Source organism: Colossoma macropomum, unplaced genomic scaffold (genome assembly GCF_904425465.1).
Source record: "Colossoma macropomum unplaced genomic scaffold, Colossoma_macropomum, whole genome shotgun sequence".
Lineage (NCBI taxonomy): Eukaryota > Metazoa > Chordata > Actinopteri > Characiformes > Serrasalmidae > Colossoma > Colossoma macropomum.
Window position 1 is genome coordinate 15,486,131 of NW_023494785.1, and position 19,414 is coordinate 15,505,544.

The following is a 19,414-nucleotide window of genomic DNA, read 5'->3' on the forward strand; positions in this document are numbered from 1 at the left end:
TTTTTTTACTTCTCGTGGAAAGTTTTGGACAGTGACAGCAAATAAATACTCCTATAAGTACATATAAACTATAATACATTACTACACTCTCATATTGGAATGAGACCGGCTGTCGTCTAGTCACTGTTCATGTTCAAACAGCTTTAGGGCCACCTTCTCAAACAAGCATGCACGCTCACATGAGAAAGCACATGCACATGCACACAGCCTAACCGCATATAAAAAAAAGACCTAAGTGTGTCACTCCAGAAGGAAAAAAAGGGGGATTTTTCTTCATTCCCTCCTTTGTGCCTGGCATATTTCCCAGCTCTCTATATTGCCTGCATCACAAGCAATGAGAAGAGGCCAGCCAGCAAGTCCACTACATTGTGCTGGAGATAGCATGTGCAGATGGCCATCTCCTGCAGCTGCGCAGCTATAAAACTGTAAAGTCGGAGAGAGAGGAGAATGAAATGGTGCAATATGTGTTTCATACTCCATGATGAGAGTGTGGGGAGCAGGTGGGGAGACGCAGGAAAGACAGAAAATTAGCAAGGTTTTAGATCAAAGGGATAGAGGGAGAGGATAGAGAGAGAGAGAGAGAGAGAGAGAGAAAGAAGGGTGGGGTGTAGGGTTTCAGCGCTTGGCCAAAGCACTTGCTGTTTCAGCTGTGCAGGAGACATCGCCAACCCCTGCTCTCACGCCACTGTAACCCCGTTATTCCCTCTCTTCTCCGTCATAAGTGACATGTCTTACCCTGCCAGTAGTCAAATGCCAGCCTGCCATCCTGCCTAAACCCGTGAGCGACAGCGATAGCAGGACTGCCTGTCTGAACTTCTCATGTGCTGTCATTCACTTGGAGTAAAGTCCCAATTTTTACAGCAAGGAACGATCAGTAACACACAGAAAAGCAGTAGTTACACATATTTAAGCATCAAACGTATATTTTCACACAGACGCAGACACAGACACACACACACACACACAGAGTTCTTATAAGGCCTTATAATGAAAAATTCTAGAAGTAAAAGTCTGTATTTCACAATCTGTATTTTAGCTTAACACACACACAAAAAAAAAGAAATACATTTTCTTCACTGTGCCAATACTCATGCATCTTGCTTTATATACATTTAGGAGATATTGTACATGCATACATGGAATATTCGATTCTACGGTGTACCCTAAAACTGTTGGCCCTTAATGATAAACAATATCTTTAACTAATGATTAGGGGTGTAAATCACAAGTTTGATCATGATATGATCCTACATCGATTCTTTTAGCCATCAATCTGACAATTTTGGATACCTCAAAATTTGCTGTGATGCAATGTGATTTGGTTCGATACCGAGGTCTGCAGTCAATGTGAAATGATACTGGGGCATCAGCACACGTCTGAGTTAGTTCAGTTTAGTTATTCTGTTCAGTAGCAGTTATTTAGCCTTTTGTTGAGAGGACGCTTATTTTGATGGGGAGAGCTGCATGCTGAGGTAAGCAGTGCGAGCCTAACAGCAAACAAAGTAGCCTAGCCAGCTAGCGGTGAGAGCCGAGTGCTAGCCTGAGCCTGAGTGCCACTTTCCCTTTGCTTTTGTATGCTGTTTCTGAGTTATTCAGTAAACCAGGGCCCAGACTCACGAAAGTGCCTTAAGAGAAAAAATCTTCTTAAAATGTGCATTTTTTTCTTAACTACATACCTCAGAAAGAGGTTCAGTTATTATTCTTCATTTTTTCCTTCTTATTTCTGTATTGTAAGAACATGTTGCATTCTTAAAAAAAAATATATTTTTAAATATTTTCTTACCTTTATGACAGTCTTATACTTGTCTTAGACTGTACAAATTGACATTTACATTCATGCAGTTTATGAATAATTTGCCTTACGATTTGGTCATGTAAATTCAGATGGAAAAAACAAAAAATACCCTGGAGAATAAGAGATTACATGGTAATGAAAATTCTAATGATGGTCACAAAATATAGTTGAAGGAAGGAAAAAAAAAAATCAGTAACCTGAAAAATGTAACATGATACTGATAATCTACATGACTACCTAAGCTATACGGCAACCTACATTACAATTTTCTTAAGAAAACAAAACCATAAGAGATTATTCAAGAACTTCCTGAATTTTTTTTTACAAAAACTGTATGTAAGAACATTCTTACAAACTTGTTTGTCTTAAGATCCTTTGTACGTTTTTTTTTCTTAGGAAAGCCTTCATGACATCTACGATGTCAGAGTTCTTTGGTGAAACCCCCTAATTCCTCACTCACTGTGTTGCCTTTTCAGGTGAGCTGACAAGTTTGTGGTACTACCTAAGTTTCTTAATACATACTCACTCAAATGGCAAAGGTCTCGCATGTCTGTCTGTTATTTTTTTTCTAAAACCAAAATACTTTCACATGCATGATTTGCTACCAACACTTGTTACCAAAACTTCATTTTCTTTGTGGTTACTACTCAGACGAATGGTAGAATGCTGCTGCATAGTCAGGCGCTTTAATGTGAAATCAGCACGCGAGCAAGGCTTTATTTGGCAGACAAGCTTATATCGCATGCAGCCATGTACAGTGAGGTGCATACAGAAAGAATTCATGTGGATATCATTGAAATGGTGTGAAAAAAAAACACTCATGCATCAATGCTTATGCATCACATCGATGACACTGGATTGTTTGCTATTTGTTTGATGCATCAATATAGAGCAATGGTCACATCCCTATTATTGAATTTATAAAATACACTAAACTCTTTTCCATGAGCTTTATCAGACTAGGAGGAATCATGGCACATTCAGCAACATAGAAACCTAGATAATTGAAGCTAGTAGTTCTGTATCCATAGACAGCCCTGCTCAGTTCAGCTCAATCCACAAGTTTATTCACAAAAAAGTTCAAGTGAAGGGACTGAGATGGTATCTTATCAGCTCATCCTAAGCTAAAACAGCCTCCATGAAGAAGGAATTACATTGTTGGACCACATTTGCTGGTCCTTTTTTCATAAAGGCACCAGGTCCTGTGACAGCAAAGCAGGCCTAGAGCATCAAATACCTCTCACCACACTTTTTGTTAGTGGCCATGATGTTCTTTTTGATACATTTATCCCACTTTTTACATCAAACATACCTGAGACTGTAACCAAAAAATAAAGTTTCATCTGACCACAGCACCCACGCTGAGTTAAAGAGTCAAAAGCACAGCAAACTCAAAATGCTTCAGTTTATTTCTCTGCAAAAGCAGCGGCTTTCATCTCACAATTCTTCCAAAAAGCTTGCAGGGGTGTCAGCAAACAGTGTCTTTTAAGATGCTATGATCACAACAAATGCTTTAATTTCTTTAACTCTAAATTTAGGACTTTCTTTTGCCATCCTCATCATCCTTCACCATCTATCATTATTATGAGAGATGGCATATCAGTACTAATAACGCAGAATCGGTTATCAGAGGGGAAAAAAAGAGAATGAAGCCGATCCAATCTTGCAACAAATCTATCCTGAAATAGCACATGATCACACTGTGTGACGTGATGTTGTTAGCTGTGTATATCTTCCTGTGGAGTAGAGTGCTTGAGTGGTTTAGCTTAATATTAGATGGTCATCTTAAGTACTTTAATTAAAAATAGCTCACTTTTAAGTTGAGTAGTTTTTAAAGTAAAGAATACTATAGGCTGTTATTCAAGGTTTCAATATCAATATCAAAGAAAAAAAACAGCTGCATTGTGCCATTGCTAATTATTATTAACATGGCTTATTTTATAACGACATCTGTTACATATTTATCAAGAGTCTCTACAGATCATCTTTTTTCTTGTTTTTCCCCTTTTTCCCCTAAAGTATCATTGTGATCTCTAACTGTATAAGTGGAGTTCCTCTTCCTTTCTCAACATGCACCTTTGAGACAGAGTATATAGCCATTGTAGGTCGTGGCTCCACTCTCTCATGATATATTAGCTCATTTGCTCAAAGTGGAGCGTACTTTAAATATTTTTTCTTCTTTTTAAAAATCCAGATGTGTAATATTTTTGTTTCTTTTCTCCCCACTTTCCTATCAGAACTGAAACAGGGTCAACATGTGCAAAAATACAACTATTTTAGGTATCAAGGTTTTTGAAGAATTGCTTATATTACTAATTTACTCTACAACTCTGAAAATTACAGTAAAATGATCACCAATCTTAACAGATGTTTGCACTCCATATTGTTTTTGTTACATTCAGTAATGAAGTACTCAATCAAGTGCTTAACTCGCAGCAAGTCAATTTAATTATGTATTTGGTCTTTTAGCATTTTCATAATATAGCACATTCATCTAACACAGATTATTAATCTATTCATAGATCTTTCATTTAAAGCTTTATTTATCTTGCCAATGAACTCCATGACTCCAAGCACAAACGTTCAATCCAAAGAACTGAGCGAGTGAGTGTGTGAGTCTTTCCCTTTTAAAAGAAAGCAGTTGCTTCCACATTCCAATAATCAAGTAATCCCTAGACATGCACCAATACCACTGCAGATACCAACTGCAATTTCGAATACCAATTCTCAGGTATCTGTGGTTATAGATTACTCATTGTTTACTCATTTTTTTTGGTCTGTCTTCATTTTAACAAAGAAGGCACAAGACTAATCAGGTATGCAACAGTCTAATTAAATATTCCAGAAATTTGTTTCCTTTTTTTTCCCCATATACATCATTACCACTCTAAAAAACCCAAAATGAAAGTCAGAAAATATCAAAAAGTAAGGTCATTTACTGAACTTAAAATGTGAAATAAAATAATTTTGCACCGAATCATAGAAAAAATATCGAAGCCAACCAAACTGAGACCATATCAAACAATCAGGTACCTCCTGATTCCTACCCTCATTGTACAATGGTGTCAGAAAAAAATCCACTCCAATGAAGTTCAAGACAAATATGCCAAATTCTAACTTCATTCACATACAGACACTCACTGTAATAACAATTTTATTGGCGAGTTCTAAACCAACAAAAAATCTGTTGCGCATCATTCAGCGTGTATCCTTACCTCCACTACCATCCTCCTCACTGACAGAGCAGCATGTTCTAGTCCTACACACTGCACTCTGCTCATTATCTTAATTGATGTTTAACCCCTGGATCAGCTGATGATGGCTCAATTAAGAGCTTGCTAGAGGAGAGATTAGTGATGGTAAGGAGGATTCTGCTCTCGCTGAGGAGCAGCAGCCCTAATCCACCAGCAGCACAACCAATACTGACACAGAGGCCATTTTGAAGTAGAAAGGGCAAAATAAGGCAGCATTAAACAGCTACACAGATACAGATTTTTTTTTTCACTAGGTGGCGCTACAACTCTCAGCCAGTGAATCTCAGGCAAGTATCAAAAGCTCTGCTGAAGGTGAACTAGTACATACACCAGGGATGCACTTTCTGACTCATTTTGATATTCATGAATGTACTAAAAATAATGAATTAATATTCAGTTAACCGCAGGGAACAAAAACATAAGCAACAACAAAAAGGACTTTGGCCAACATTAACATAAGACTGTAGGCTCTTTTAGGTGAGCGCAGTGAGGTTAGCAGGTTAAAAATTCAGTTGCACAAAAATTTGGCAGCACACAAAAAAAGTACATTGGAAGACAATTTTAAATTCAAATACGTCCAAATGAAATCTTTTTTTTAAGGTTAAGACACAGTAGTGTAAGTAAGTGTAATACAATATCATGTACTCAGAGCTCTATGATTTCTGTGATGCAGAGAACACAAACGGACTCACAGAACTGAAACATATAATGGATTTCGGATATTACCACTAAAATGTGTGGAATTTGGAGATTTGTCCATATATTACATAGATAATTTAGTCACATTTGTAGTTGTTTTAGTAAACAGAGTTGGGACTTTTGTCCACAAAGGTAATGTTACAGGCATAGCAATAAAATAACTAAGTGTAACAAAGACAACAATTTATAAAATGAAATAATAATAGCAACACTTTTTCATCTGGTAATTTTGAGATTGCACCTTGCACTGAAGCAGATGCAGGAGCGATCACAGTGAGTTTGCTCTGCGTGCGAGTTGAAGCTTAGACTTTGTGAAATAAAAGAACATAATAAAAGGCAAAGTTATGATTGTAATTTATTTTGAGCTTTTATTTGGCCATGAAATTATACTTAATCTAGTAAGAAAGAATGGAATTGTGAATATCACATGAACTTTGCCATTCGAAGCCGCTTAGCTTATCCTGATGCCTTCTCCTCTGAAGCCACTCCGTCTGAGGCTGTTTGAAACAGCATGTTTCACCTGATGTACGAGAGCTGAGACACAGTTTTATTAAAGTGATTTTCCCAAGACCTGGAGCTGCTTTCTGATGTCTGAAACACTGTTCTGAGGATGTCCTAAAATGTTCACTATGACATACAGGCAGCTTTTTGTACAGCCATTACAATGTCTTGTACTGTGATGCTATATATTTGTCATCTCAAAAACATTACTACACAAATAGCAGAGGCTTAAAACTACATTTGTGTCACATCATATATAACCAAAAACTTTTTTTGTCTAATTGGAACAAAACAGTATGGCAAAAACTTATCCACATTAGAAGAAACGATTTCACTTCCTGCTTTTAAAGAGAGCAGAGGTCCTCTTACACAGACAAATAAACAAGCGTCAGAGGCGATTCAGAGATGACTATCGAACATTTCTCTGTGTGGACTAGCCATTGTAGCCTTAATCTGGCCTTGCAAATGCAATACTTGTCACAAAAAGCTAGGTTTGGGAAAAGCATGTTCTACACTAACAACAGTGTACGTGTAAGGACTAAAAGTGGAGCCAGAATGCCTTCAGCCAGTATGTCGTGACAAAGCATAGACAGGATAAGAAGGAATGTAATTTAGGAAAGGCTAATAACTGAAACAGCATTAACACCAGCTGTTTGCCAGGTTTTGTCAGCAATGAATCACTGATGTTTTGGTAAATCAAGCACTCTTGCGTGATGTCTTCCTGCCTAGGCTACATGCCAACATTCATAGCTTTTAAGGTCTGCGTACTGTAGACCAACACTGGCAAAAACACAGAGCAAAGTACTGAGACATTTCAATGTGTTCTCCTGGTGATGCTATGATCAATCTTAACAGCATCAAACTCCCAGACATACCATTAACAAGCACTGCTTATCCTCAAAAGGGTCAGGCACTGTTACTGCTGACCTTTATGGACACCAAAAAAACAGCCAAAAACATCAAAGACAATCTTGTAGGCAGCTGAGAGCACTGGATCGGAGTCTGATCTATATCTCTCTTCAGCACCCCAGGTGGGTGCCAGTAACTGGATTGCGGCTCTAGGGACAAAGCTTCCGCCATGTGACACCCTGCTGCGAATCACGACACACATTACCTGACTGCATGACTGAGGAGCTTGTCTCATAATGAGCATGCCTTGGATGGGAGAGCCGGAAAATTGAGGCCATTCCAAGAATGGATCTTCATAAATAAATGAATTAACAGATAAAAAGACATCTGGGTCAAAGTTGTGTTAACTTACCACCTTAGACAAGACAAACCATGGAGAGGGGGGGTGAAATGGGTCAAGCAAGTTAATAATAACAGAAAAGCAGATATGAGGCAGTGAGAGCAACCATAGAGGGCCCTCAGCATTTCACAACTCACAAGTGAAAACAGTAAGACTCGGTGTATTAGTCTGCATTAGACTTTATAACGGGAAGAGGTTCACCCAAGGTGATCCTTAAGTTTTTTTAAAGTAAGCTCTTCAGAACTTGAAGCCATGAAGAAAAAAACACATTGTGTTGCATAACACTGATAGAGTGCTGGTGTGACAGCACTGCGTAGGCACCACCAACTTTTGGCATAGATTTGTTAAAAGGTGTCCTGCCAGTTGCCTCAACCAAGCTTAACATCTCCGTTGCCTTCGCTTGGATAGCTGGTGTGAATTTGACAGCAGCTCTTTAAAAAATGCTATCGGCTGAAATAAGAGTGATCTGTCACTCGTTTCTGTAACAAAGAAAAGCATAATCGGCGAACATAAAAGTACAGTTCGCTTCAGAAGTGAGTGAACAGTGGGATGATGAACAAATTTAGGGGGGGTGGGGACTGCAGCCAAATCGTGTTGACAGGTCTGTACAGCGACGACCAAATCTGACATTCGACTGTCCGCCTGCCGCAACACAGCCTGCGTCTTGGCTTCAAACCTTCAAACGACGGAGACTATCTATCTCGCACAGTTTACAATTATCCGTCGACAAATTATCAACGGTTTGTTGTGAACTAGCTGCCGCTGCTGTCTTTGAACACTCGGCCAAGTACCCTTGACAGCAGCAGGCAACATGAAAGAAAACCGATGCGATGCCGACACAGAGCGAGATACGTTAGCCAGCCAGCTAGCTAGCTAGTCCTCCATTTTGGGGTGATATCCATTCCAGCAGAACACAGGAGAAATCATTTGCAGTGATAGGACACATCCGGGTGGCTTCGTTAAATATATAAAACGAAAAGTAGCCGGCGGCAAGCAAACGTTATCCTCAGAAATATAAGCGGAGCTAGCAAAGGAAGCTAATCTATCTGTATAGCAGGCTAGCGCCTACTGCCTGGTTAGCTGGAGACACTCACCCAGAGTAGCTACTGTATCCACATCTGTAAGGCAGCGATGAGGTTTCCCACGACCTGGATACACTCGTAAGACAAAAAAAACACAACCAAAACGTCGACAAAACGAGTACAGCCGAAGTTAGCACCAATTACTAAACTCCTTCCCCTTGGTGCTCCAGATAATTGTTTAGCTAGCTTTGCTCAGCCAAATGATACAGTGTACAAGGTGTCCTATCTACCATGATTGGCGTTGCTATATGATTGACATACGAATAGCCAATAGGAGGCGGACTTTAATCGCCCTCAACCAATCACGTCCAAATAATCGGTCCGCTTACTTGCAAAGGCGAAGTCGGTAGGCGAGGGCTTAAGGTGAAATAGGAAGGACTTGAGAGATCATGCTGGAGCTTTAGCTACCTGTATTCATCCGCCTGTGTGTTTGTAAAAGAAGACAAGCTCAAACTTCACGCAGTTTCAACAATTATTGTCCACACGGTTATGTATACTGTAATGCCCGTTTGCGTCGATTATGTGACATGTGGTTTCTGTTTGGTGAACATCGTAAATATACCCGACAACGGAACAACCCGTAACGGCATAAAACGCAGCAAACCCTCCCCCCAAAAATAATATGCTCAGAGACGCTGGTGGAGTCGATTTACGAAGTTAGCTGATTTAAAGGAAAGAGAGCGAGAGAGACAGAATAAACTGTGGACTGTAAAGTATTCTTTGTCCTGATGTGAATCCGATACTTAAATATGAAATTCGCTTGTTTGATATTTTAATGATATTTTCTCCTTAATATTTCAAAGTTACTAGCGCGAGCCATAAAGAAAACAAACGTGGGCATGCTGAAGGAAAATGACGTAAGGCACTATCTCGTTGCTGTGGAGGGATACGGTGTTTACAGAGCGAAAGGAAGTGATGCGGTCGAAAAATTAAAACACACGAGTTACCAGCGTTGAGGCGAGCGATGAATTTACGCAGATATTTACGCGATTGTCCTAATCAGAAAGACTAATTTCGTGTACCTTTCCACATTAACACGCGTATAAATGGGACAGAAGTTACAGTACAGGCTGCCGGACAAATTATGTGATTTCTTTTGCGCCATATTTTCCCCCCCACACAACTGTAGCTGGCTACGTCACAGTCTGAGCCAAGTGGTCGTTGAAGTGGCATTTAAAGCTGCAGTACCATATTCCAAATACCACGTTCAGCAGAAAGCTTTCAAAGAAAATGTCCCATGATTTTATACATTCCATGTACCTTTCAAAGTACAGCTTAGGCTCAAACCACACACTGACATCACATCTCAGACAATGCTGTGCTATAGAACACAGTCAGTTACAGGCCATGACTTTTGAAAAGAAGAAAATGAATTAGGGTAATCAAGGAGGTGGAGGACAGAGTGGACAGGAGAGAGGGAGAGAAAGAGATTACTCTCTGTTTTATTCTTTATGTAAGGAGCTTATGTACTGGGGGTTTTGTGGAAGAGATTTAATGCAAGCAGATGGGCTCCCTGTTGCCCTCTCTCAAATCACTCACTTCCTAAAAGCAGGCAGTGTGCTGGACAGCATCCGGCCACAATAACTCCTCTGCAGATGAAAATAAACATGAAATGTAAAGCGGGGGCAAGGTATATGAGATAATAATGACTAACCCCCAGCTTCAGAAGGGCTAACCTATACATTTGGGTCATTTGCTTTTTGTGTTTAAGAGATGTGGTAAGACAAAAGTGGCGCATGTGTTTTAAGTACATTATGTATAGTTTTTCAAGAGAAGGAACATCCTCAAAACATCCTCAAAAATAAGTAAATAATAAAAACACTATTACAATAGAGTTGGACAATATCGAAAAAATTCACTAGCATGATATTTTGCAAATATAGCAAAGTATCATCGTACCAGGTGTTATTGAAGTTTGCATTCATAATAATACCATGCCCTCTGAGTACTGCTACTCTAAGCTAAACGAATGCCTTACAAGCCTGGCATGCCATTGGCTTTATATCATGGTTATAGTGCTCATTAATTTGACTGAACTTTTGCTTTAACTAAAAAGCAATATCACGGTACACTGTTACAGTAGATGTATTACCTATCCTTATTTTACAGTCTCACACAATATTGGGAATAAAGATAAAACACATTTAAATGCAGACCCTTCCACTTTCAAAACATGTGAGCACAGATAAGTAAAGTACCAACTGTTTACACTGAGCCAGAACATAGATTCACACTGTGTTTTAGTTTTCCTTACATTTACATTTAAGGCATTTGGAAGATGCTCTTATCCAGAGCAACTTACAATTTGATCATTTTATGCAGGTAGGCAAAGGTAGTGTTGGGAGTTTTGCCCAAGGACTCTTTTTGGTGTAGTGTAGGGTGCTTACCCAGCCTGGGATTGAACCCCAGCCTACAGCGTAGAAGGCAGAGGTGTTAACCACTACACTACACCAACGGTTTTCTTTACTGTTCTGCTCAGTGCAGAGAAGTGTCACAGGCACTGGTTTGATTTTGGTTCGACCCAGATTTGAGGTTATGTGACTGCAGTGTGATGGGCTACCATGAGCCTCCAGCCTGACACTCTGTGTGTGCTAGAACATCTGCTCCAGATCTGCTCCTCAGAGAATGAAAATGGGTCAGACTCTGCAGTACCTCCGTGATTGCTCTTCTTTTAGCCGTATTATAACAATTCCATCTCTCTCTCTCTCTCTCTCTCTCTCTCTCTCGATCTCCATCTCTGTCTTTCTCTCTCTCTGTCAAGCTTGCATTTTCTCATTATCAATTATCATTATTTTCTGTTGTGCATGTTGAGGAACCTGGAACAAGCTGTTATTTTAATCACCGGTATTACTTTATAGTAATATATTTTGACATTATTATTAATACATATATAACGTGTTTTGAAAATGTACATATTATAATTAGAATATCTCTTTTTTCTCGTTCTCTGTTCCCGCCTCCCCAAGCTTACATATTCTCATTATTAATTATTGTAATTATTGTGTTTTTTTTCTGTCAAGTATTATTTTCACTTGTATTACTTTATAGTTGTTAATACATCATAGTCACATGAATTACTGCAGTGAAAAAAATATAAAATAATTTTAGATTACAACAATAATAGCACTCTTTTCTCTGTCTCTCTCTTTCATTCTCTCTTCTTTTTCTTAACCTATTTTTTCTCTCATTATGAATTGTAATTCATACTGAGGCACGTTTTTAATTTAATCAGTTGTATTATAACATTATTACATATAATTACCAACATCATACATTATAGATATAGTTCTCTCTCTCTCTCTCTCTCTCTCTCTCTCTCTCTCTCTCTCTCTCTCTGTCTAACTTGTTTTGTTCCCTCATTAATAATTGTCATTATTTCTTGTCATACTTATTGAGTCGCATGCTTTTGTTTTAGTCAGCTGTATAATAACAACTCTCTCTCTCTCTCTCTCTCTCTCTCTCTCTCTCTCTCTCTCTCTCTCTGTCTAGCTTGTTTTGTTCCCTCATTAATAATTGTCATTATTTTCTGCCATACATATTCGAACATATACGGTGCTTCATTCAGTCTACCTGTCTCTCACTCTGCATCTCTCTTCTCTCTTTCTCCTGAGTGTTTTAGTCCAGATGAAAGGTGTGTGGGTGCAGATTCTCTTCTCTGCAGTGACCCGCTGCTCTGCTTCACTTGGCTTCCATAGCATCCCGTCTGCTGCCTAGCAACATCCCATATCTATGGAAACAAAGCCAACAAACCTTCCCGCCTCCATCAGCTGTACCCCCACAATCAGCGTCTGTAAGTACAGCAATCAAGACCATAGATGGAATTCAATGAGAGACAGCGCTGAACAAAGGAGTCACATGTTAATGAAATTACTTTCAACTGCTCCTACTTAATGTTAGCCTGAACTACCACTTTAAAGAAAAATGATAGGTTCAGGTTTACGCACGTTACAAATCCTTTACATTTACTTTGGCGTCTTATCAGTGAGATGTTTTGGTAAACAAACGAGCTACTTTGTGTCCTGTTAATGAGAATATTACAAGTTTTGGATGTGGTGCCTCCTGTCTTTTTCTTGTTGAAAGACATGGATGATTGCTAGATGATGGATAGAAACAGATAAATTTGAGGCCAGAGCAAACAAAATAAATTTCAGATACACTATATGTCCAAAGATTTATAAACACTTGCTCATATAACCTTCCTGGAATCAAAGGTATTAATAGGGAGTTTGTTTCCCTTCTGCTGCAGTAACAGCCTCTACTCTTCTGTGAGGGCTTTACGGTAGATACTGGAACATTGATGTGAGGACTTGATTGCATTTAGCAATAAGAACATTAGTGAGGTCAGGTGCTGATGTTAGATGATTAGTTCTGGATCACAAACTCCACTCTAACTCACCCCAACAGTATTCACTGATGCTCCATCACTCCAGAGAACACAGTTCCACTGCTCCACCATCCAGGGCTGGGGAGCTTTTTATCTCTGTGGCAAACCCTTGGTATTGGACATGGTGACCCATCCCATTCTATTGGCACTGCTTTTCTTGTATCAGCAACGGGTGCACATGAAAGTAGCTGAATTCACAAATTATAAAGGATGTTAATGGATATTTTCGGATTACAGTATAGATGATGACTTGAACAATGTGGCCAGAACATGCAAAATAAAGCTCAGATATCAGTTCTGCTATGGGATATTTATGGAGCACGGCCTGCATTTAAAATATAAGCTAATTATTCTCTTTTAATGAATCAAATAATAATTTGTAACATCTCAGCAACAGATTTACTGCCTTTGTCCTTCACATATGATACACAGTCAGACTTTCTTTGATTTCACAGTAAAAGTGTGGGGATTATATTTCTCATGATGCTTCATCAGAATCAATAGATTTCCAAATACAAGCAAATGACATAGCATTCATTTCTCATTAGGGTGAGTAAATTGGCTGCTGACTGTCCTAATGGTGCTGCCATCTCTCTTGATAAAGATTAAACAAGTTGTTAAAATTTAATGTGTTTCACATACAAACAAACATTTGTAAGCAAAGCATGGAGAACTGGATGCAATGTGATGTTTGCGCTAAAGCTAGATAATAACAGTGTCATGATCTGACCCCAGTCACACAAGTTTACCATTAGAAACCGCTGGCTTTTGAAAGGTTTCCTTTTCAGTGCTCTATGTAATCTACTTTATAACTGTTCATAGTAAACTACTCAGTGCATACAGCTCTATCAAACTATGGCATTCCTACTTATCACTCACTACCCCTCTTGATTCCCCTACAACTTGAGGCCTGTAACAATGCACTACAGATATCTGCACAGCGTTTCACACTGCAGGGGCGTAGATAGAACTTTAAGAATGGGGTGGTCAGGTAAGACCCAGGAATTTTATTTGGTTGGCAGACTGCTAAGAAAAATAAATAATAATAAATAAAATATTAATAATAATAACATAATAATAATAATAATAATAATAACAATAATAAATAAATAATGTAAATACAGTATTAAAATGACATACCATTTTTTTTCTATGTATAAGTACAACACCTTTTTGAAAAAGTTTGGACGCCAATATTGGCTAGCTCTGATCATGCAGCTCTGCGTCAAAAATAGACATGATTCTGCAGTAAAAACCATTGTCTTTGAACACACTTCATCACTGCATCCACAAACGCAAGTTGAAATTCTACCATGCAATAAAGAAACCATAAATAAACAGGATCCAGAAACGTTGCTGCCTTCTCTGGGCAAAGTGGAAAAGTTTCCTGTGGTCTGACAAATCAAAATTTGAAATGATTTTTGGAAATCATGGATGCTGCGTCCTCCGGGCTAAAGAAGAGAGGCATCATCTGGCTTGTTATCAGCACACAGTTCAAAAGCCAGCATCCATAATGGTATGGGGGTGCATTAGTGCACATGGCATGGGTGACTTTAACATCTGTGAAGGCATCATTAATGCTGAATGATATATACAGGTTTTTGAGCAACTTATGCTGCCGTCCAGGTGATGTCTTTTTCAGGGAAGGCCTTGCTTATGTGAGAAATACAATGCCAAACTACATACTGCATGAAAATAGTGTTGTAAATGTGTTCATCATTTCCATGTTAACAAAATATTACATCAGTACAACCATTACTGAAAGTAAACTAAAAGACAAAACTGTCATGATGTAACACATTTTAGTCATTCATGAGGAAATGACACATTTGAACCAAGTAAATTGAATGAATCACTGTTTTATTGCACAATGTTAAAATTAAGAACAATTTCATGTAGGCAGGCCATAAAAGTTGGTAATTTAAGGTGCATTCACTACAGGTTATGCATAATTGCTAAATTTCCTCCGGGATAAATAAAGTATCTATCTATCTATCTATCTATCTATCTATCTATCTATCTATCTGTCTGTCTGTCTGTCTGTCTGTCTGTCTGTCTATCTATCTATCTATCTAATGATTAGAAAGCTAGGCAGACAGCACTGTATAAGGTAACCTACAACACAAGCTTTATTCAACAGTACAAAGAAATTAGTTAGCATGATAAATGGCAACAAATTTTTGGTAGTTAACGCATCTTTTCATCAAATAGCCTGCTTCATAAAGTAGCTCACAGAGCAGCATGGCTAAAGGGATCCAGTGCACATTTACTCAACTGTTTGCTGAGTAAATTAGCCAGTCACAGCAAGACACACTAATTATTAAATGCAGCATCATCAGACTCTCATAACTGATTGATAACTACCCTGATGACATAATTTCACCAAAAAGCATAATTTATGCTTTATTAATGATGACTAAGTGTTTCACTTTCCATAACTGCGGTGTCCAGAAGGGTGTGCTTCATTCCACCTCTGGCCACCCCTTGGCTACACCTCTGCCAGACTGCGCACTGCACTTCTATGTACAAATATATATGTAGATATATATGTAATGTACATAAAAATACATAAAGCATCTACTGCCAATTGAAAAAATAAAGCAGATAGTAAGCTAGTAACCTACCAATGTTGAATTAAATCAATAAACTTATTAACACTATTCAATTAAGTTCTGTTGAATGCTACATAATTTAACTATGCTGAAATGAGCACTAATACCCCAGATGAAATGAATAAAAGGCTACTACTACTACTACTTCTACTACTACTACTAATAATAAATCAGAGTAAAGAGTAAAACACTCGTAAAGCTGAGAAATAAACTAATCCACCACTGGTACTGTAAGCACTGTAAACTGGTTTATGTGTTTCTGTCCTGGTTCATTATATAGCTCTGTCTCTAATTACAGTCTAGCATGGAAGTCAGGATCTAATGTGCCAAGACGCTGCAGTGTGGTGGCAAATCCAGAGCCGTGACTCTGACAGCGCCCTGCTATCTGTAGTGGGAACAGGTAGCTTATGTTGCCCTCTGGTGGCATTTTGAGTCATAACCGTTATCTTAATATTATAATTATCAGACGGAAAATACATACGTACATACATACACACATACATACATACAAACATACAAACATACATACATATATAAATGAATGAATGAATGAATGAATGAATAAATATATATATAAGTAAATTAATTAATTAATTAAAAAAAAACCTTTGCGTTTAAAATATTTGGTTGTAACAGCTCTGTGCTAGGACATGGCTGCCCTCACTTTATTTTAATACATTTTGGATCAACATATATTTTGGATCAACATAGTAAAAATTGAAGTATGAAGTATTAAATGATGTTAAAAAAAATAACCACAGTCAACCCCCCCCCACCCCTGCTCAGTTCATATGACGAATAAAAATATGACTTCCTGCACTGAGCTGTTACTGTCTGACTATGTTCTGCACACAAATGCTCTTCAAGGCGAAATGATCATACAGACCACAGGTTCCCTTTCAGCTCTAAGACATTTTAGTCATTTCTCTGCTATACTGGACTTATCTACTGTTTTATCATTGTACATCATCTGCACTGGACTTTATTACTGCTTATTCTGCATTGATTATGCTCTTTTGCACAATGCTGTATTTTACAGCAGTACTGCATTGGGTACTTTATTTGTTACTCTGGAAACATTACTGCAACTGTATTCTACCTCATCTGTGGATTACTGTTATATAACACTGTAACACTAACTGTAAGAGTAATTGTGGCCTTAACCGTAACCTTAACTGTGACTTTAACTGTAGCAGTACTCCAATACTATATATATATTTTTGAGGATTAGTGAAGTGACAATGGTCAGACAGTGCATGGAGAGTCCAGCAGGGGGCTCTATTTCACAAGGCAGGAATTCTTCGATTTGCTATAATAATAATAATAATAATAATAATAATAATACAATAATAATAATCACGGTCTTTATTTATACAGCACTTTTCACATTAGTGGCAAAATCTCAAAGTGCATTACACTGGATAACGAGTGCAATATTGGAAAGATAAAATACCGTAAATTATGTAACTGCATAATGGCAGTTATCCCCAATATACTTGTTATATGCTATCCTAAACAATTCTGTTTTAATCTGTACATAAAAGCACTTATCGAGTTTGCATTCGTAGTAGTTGTTGGAATGCAAAATCTCTTTGGGTGACATAGACTTCCATTATTCCAGCCATTTAGCTCCAGTATCAAACTAAAGAACTAAAGAAAGAACTTAAAACATTAAACGTGCCTTGGCTGATCGACTGCATTTGGGGCAAATTCGGGGCAAATGTGTAGCCTATAAATGATGTTTCACTAAAACTATTCCTTTCAGCTCAAAGTGAGGATTGTCCATTATTCACCTCCTATTAGAGAAAGTAGACTTTGGGCTCACGCCATCTGGCTAACTGAGAGATCCTGCTTTGAGAAAAGAACTGTAAAGACTGATTTACATCACTCACTTACTGAGGTGCAGGTCTACTGAGTAGCCACTTGGTGGCGCCAAAAGTTCAGTAATTGGCTTGGGAGTAGCGAGCGCGCTCTCGTGTGGGCAGACACGTATGAAGTACATTCTAGAAGGGGGTTTGCTCACCGTTTGGCATTAAGCTGGTTTAATAAAACCACTGAGGAATCATCCAGCTTTACTCGGTTAACTGAGTATGCGCGATCCAAGCCAACGTGGTGTTTTAATTGGATGATGAAAACAATTATAGCAGTCGATGGTTCAGACACGAGATTTGATATACTATGGCAGTGTGTGTGTGTGTGTGTGTGTGTGTGTGTGGTGGGGGGGGATTGATTTCCTGTAGACATTCAGTGTCTAAAAGACAGTTTATAGTAACAGACCAGAAAAGTCCCCAGTCTCTTTCCTCTGTTAATGAGAGAAAGATTCTCACACTCAGCCTGAGTACACCACTGAAAGAAATGGTGCTTTGAATGTATATGATAAAAATGCATCAGTCAGTTGTACATGAGAAAACGCGTTACATCAACACACTTTCTGCCAAACTGAAAGACAGGAATTGTGTTGATATAACACGTTGCATTTGTGTGTTTTACGCGACTGGAACGTCGTCACGGTTTTTCCCATGCATGCGTTGTAGGTAGTGATGGGTTTTTCACTGTTTGATTTACTCTGTTCTCCAGCACTGATATGGCTCGCTGTATTGTGCATTAGCAGCATGTGAAGGGCATTTTGCCCCCAGCCCCCTCCAAATTTAGCGTGTGAACAGTCAGCTTGTTACCGCTCCAACAGAGAGCCCCTTTTTTCTCCTCAGAAGCGCCGCCTGTGCTCGGAATCCACAAAACTCTCCCGGTCTTAATTTATGCGCATATTAATTATGCAGCATTGTAATTTGCACCGTGGGATAGATGATGAAAATACGCGGTTGTATGTTTATATAGGCTCCTTTAGGAAGATGTCGTCATCTTTACATTTAGCTTAGACAGCTTGAGCTCCATGAAGCTTGATCCGGAGCGCCGGAGCAAATGAACTGCAGACTCTCTGCTGGAGGCCCAGTGTGTAATTACTGAACTCAGTTTCGTCTGTTTAGCAGGGCTACATTACATCTATTTAATTATTCTACCAAAGAGACAAAATTTAAATGTATTTTATTTTTTATTATTGTTACAGTGTTAGAAAATAAATTATGGACACACGAATCTGAAATTTTAGGAAAAATCGACGTTTAAAAGCACAAATAATTAAAAAATTAAAAAATAAATAAATGAATGAATAAATAAATGTAGTGCCCATCAAATTTGCATGTGATAGGTATTGAATCTAAAGCTCTCTGTAGAGGTTATACGGTGTTCTCCTAACTCTGTGCGCTGTCCCTGTCTGCGGTCATTAATTCACTCTCTCTACTGAAAGCCTGGTGTTAGTGGTGGAGCTGGCACACACTCAGCTAATTGCATATGGATAATTTGTTTAAATCAGTGACCGTAATGATAGCCCACACAAATCTCCATAAAACAAGCACAGATCAAATAAGTTTGTATGTGTCTGTAGCCTTTGTTTCTACTCATTTCCCCTGGCCATCTGTTTGTGGAGAAGACCAGAGCGATGTGAGGATCTACTGTATTATCTTCATAAAACGAACTTTTAAAAACTCCGTTTTGTTGCGTTTTGAAAGACCGGCGGTGAAATTTAACCTTTCTGGAGCTTTTAGGTCTGAAAAAAGGGACAATATGCTGTAATGGCTACAACAAAGTCTTTCTTATTTATGTATTTATTTATTTATCTATTTATTTATTTACACTCCTATAAATACATAACAATCATCAGAAGTATGAAGAAGTTACTAAAGTTACTAAATTGTGCAACAACATAAAACACAATACAAAATAGTGACTAATTCTGAAATTTTTATATACTTTATTTTTCTGTTTTACATGCTGTTTTGGA

At 38.3% G+C, this 19,414-nt stretch overlaps 1 protein-coding gene across 9 annotated transcripts in view; it reads right to left on the reverse strand.

Moving 5' to 3' along the window:
* The window catches only part of mef2d (myocyte enhancer factor 2d), a 67,601-nt gene extending 57,920 nt beyond the window's left edge, over window positions 1-9,681 (reverse strand). For 6 of the 9 annotated variants that reach the window (XM_036584068.1, XM_036584100.1, XM_036584090.1 and 3 more), the window contains exon 1: window positions 8,593-9,681. The gene's annotated coding sequence lies outside the window, so the exon portion shown is untranslated. The remainder of the gene's footprint in view (window positions 1-8,592) is intronic. The other 3 variants (XM_036584116.1, XM_036584107.1, XM_036584060.1) reach the window with 2 other exon arrangements.
* Between the last annotated feature and the right edge of the window lie 9,733 nt (window positions 9,682-19,414).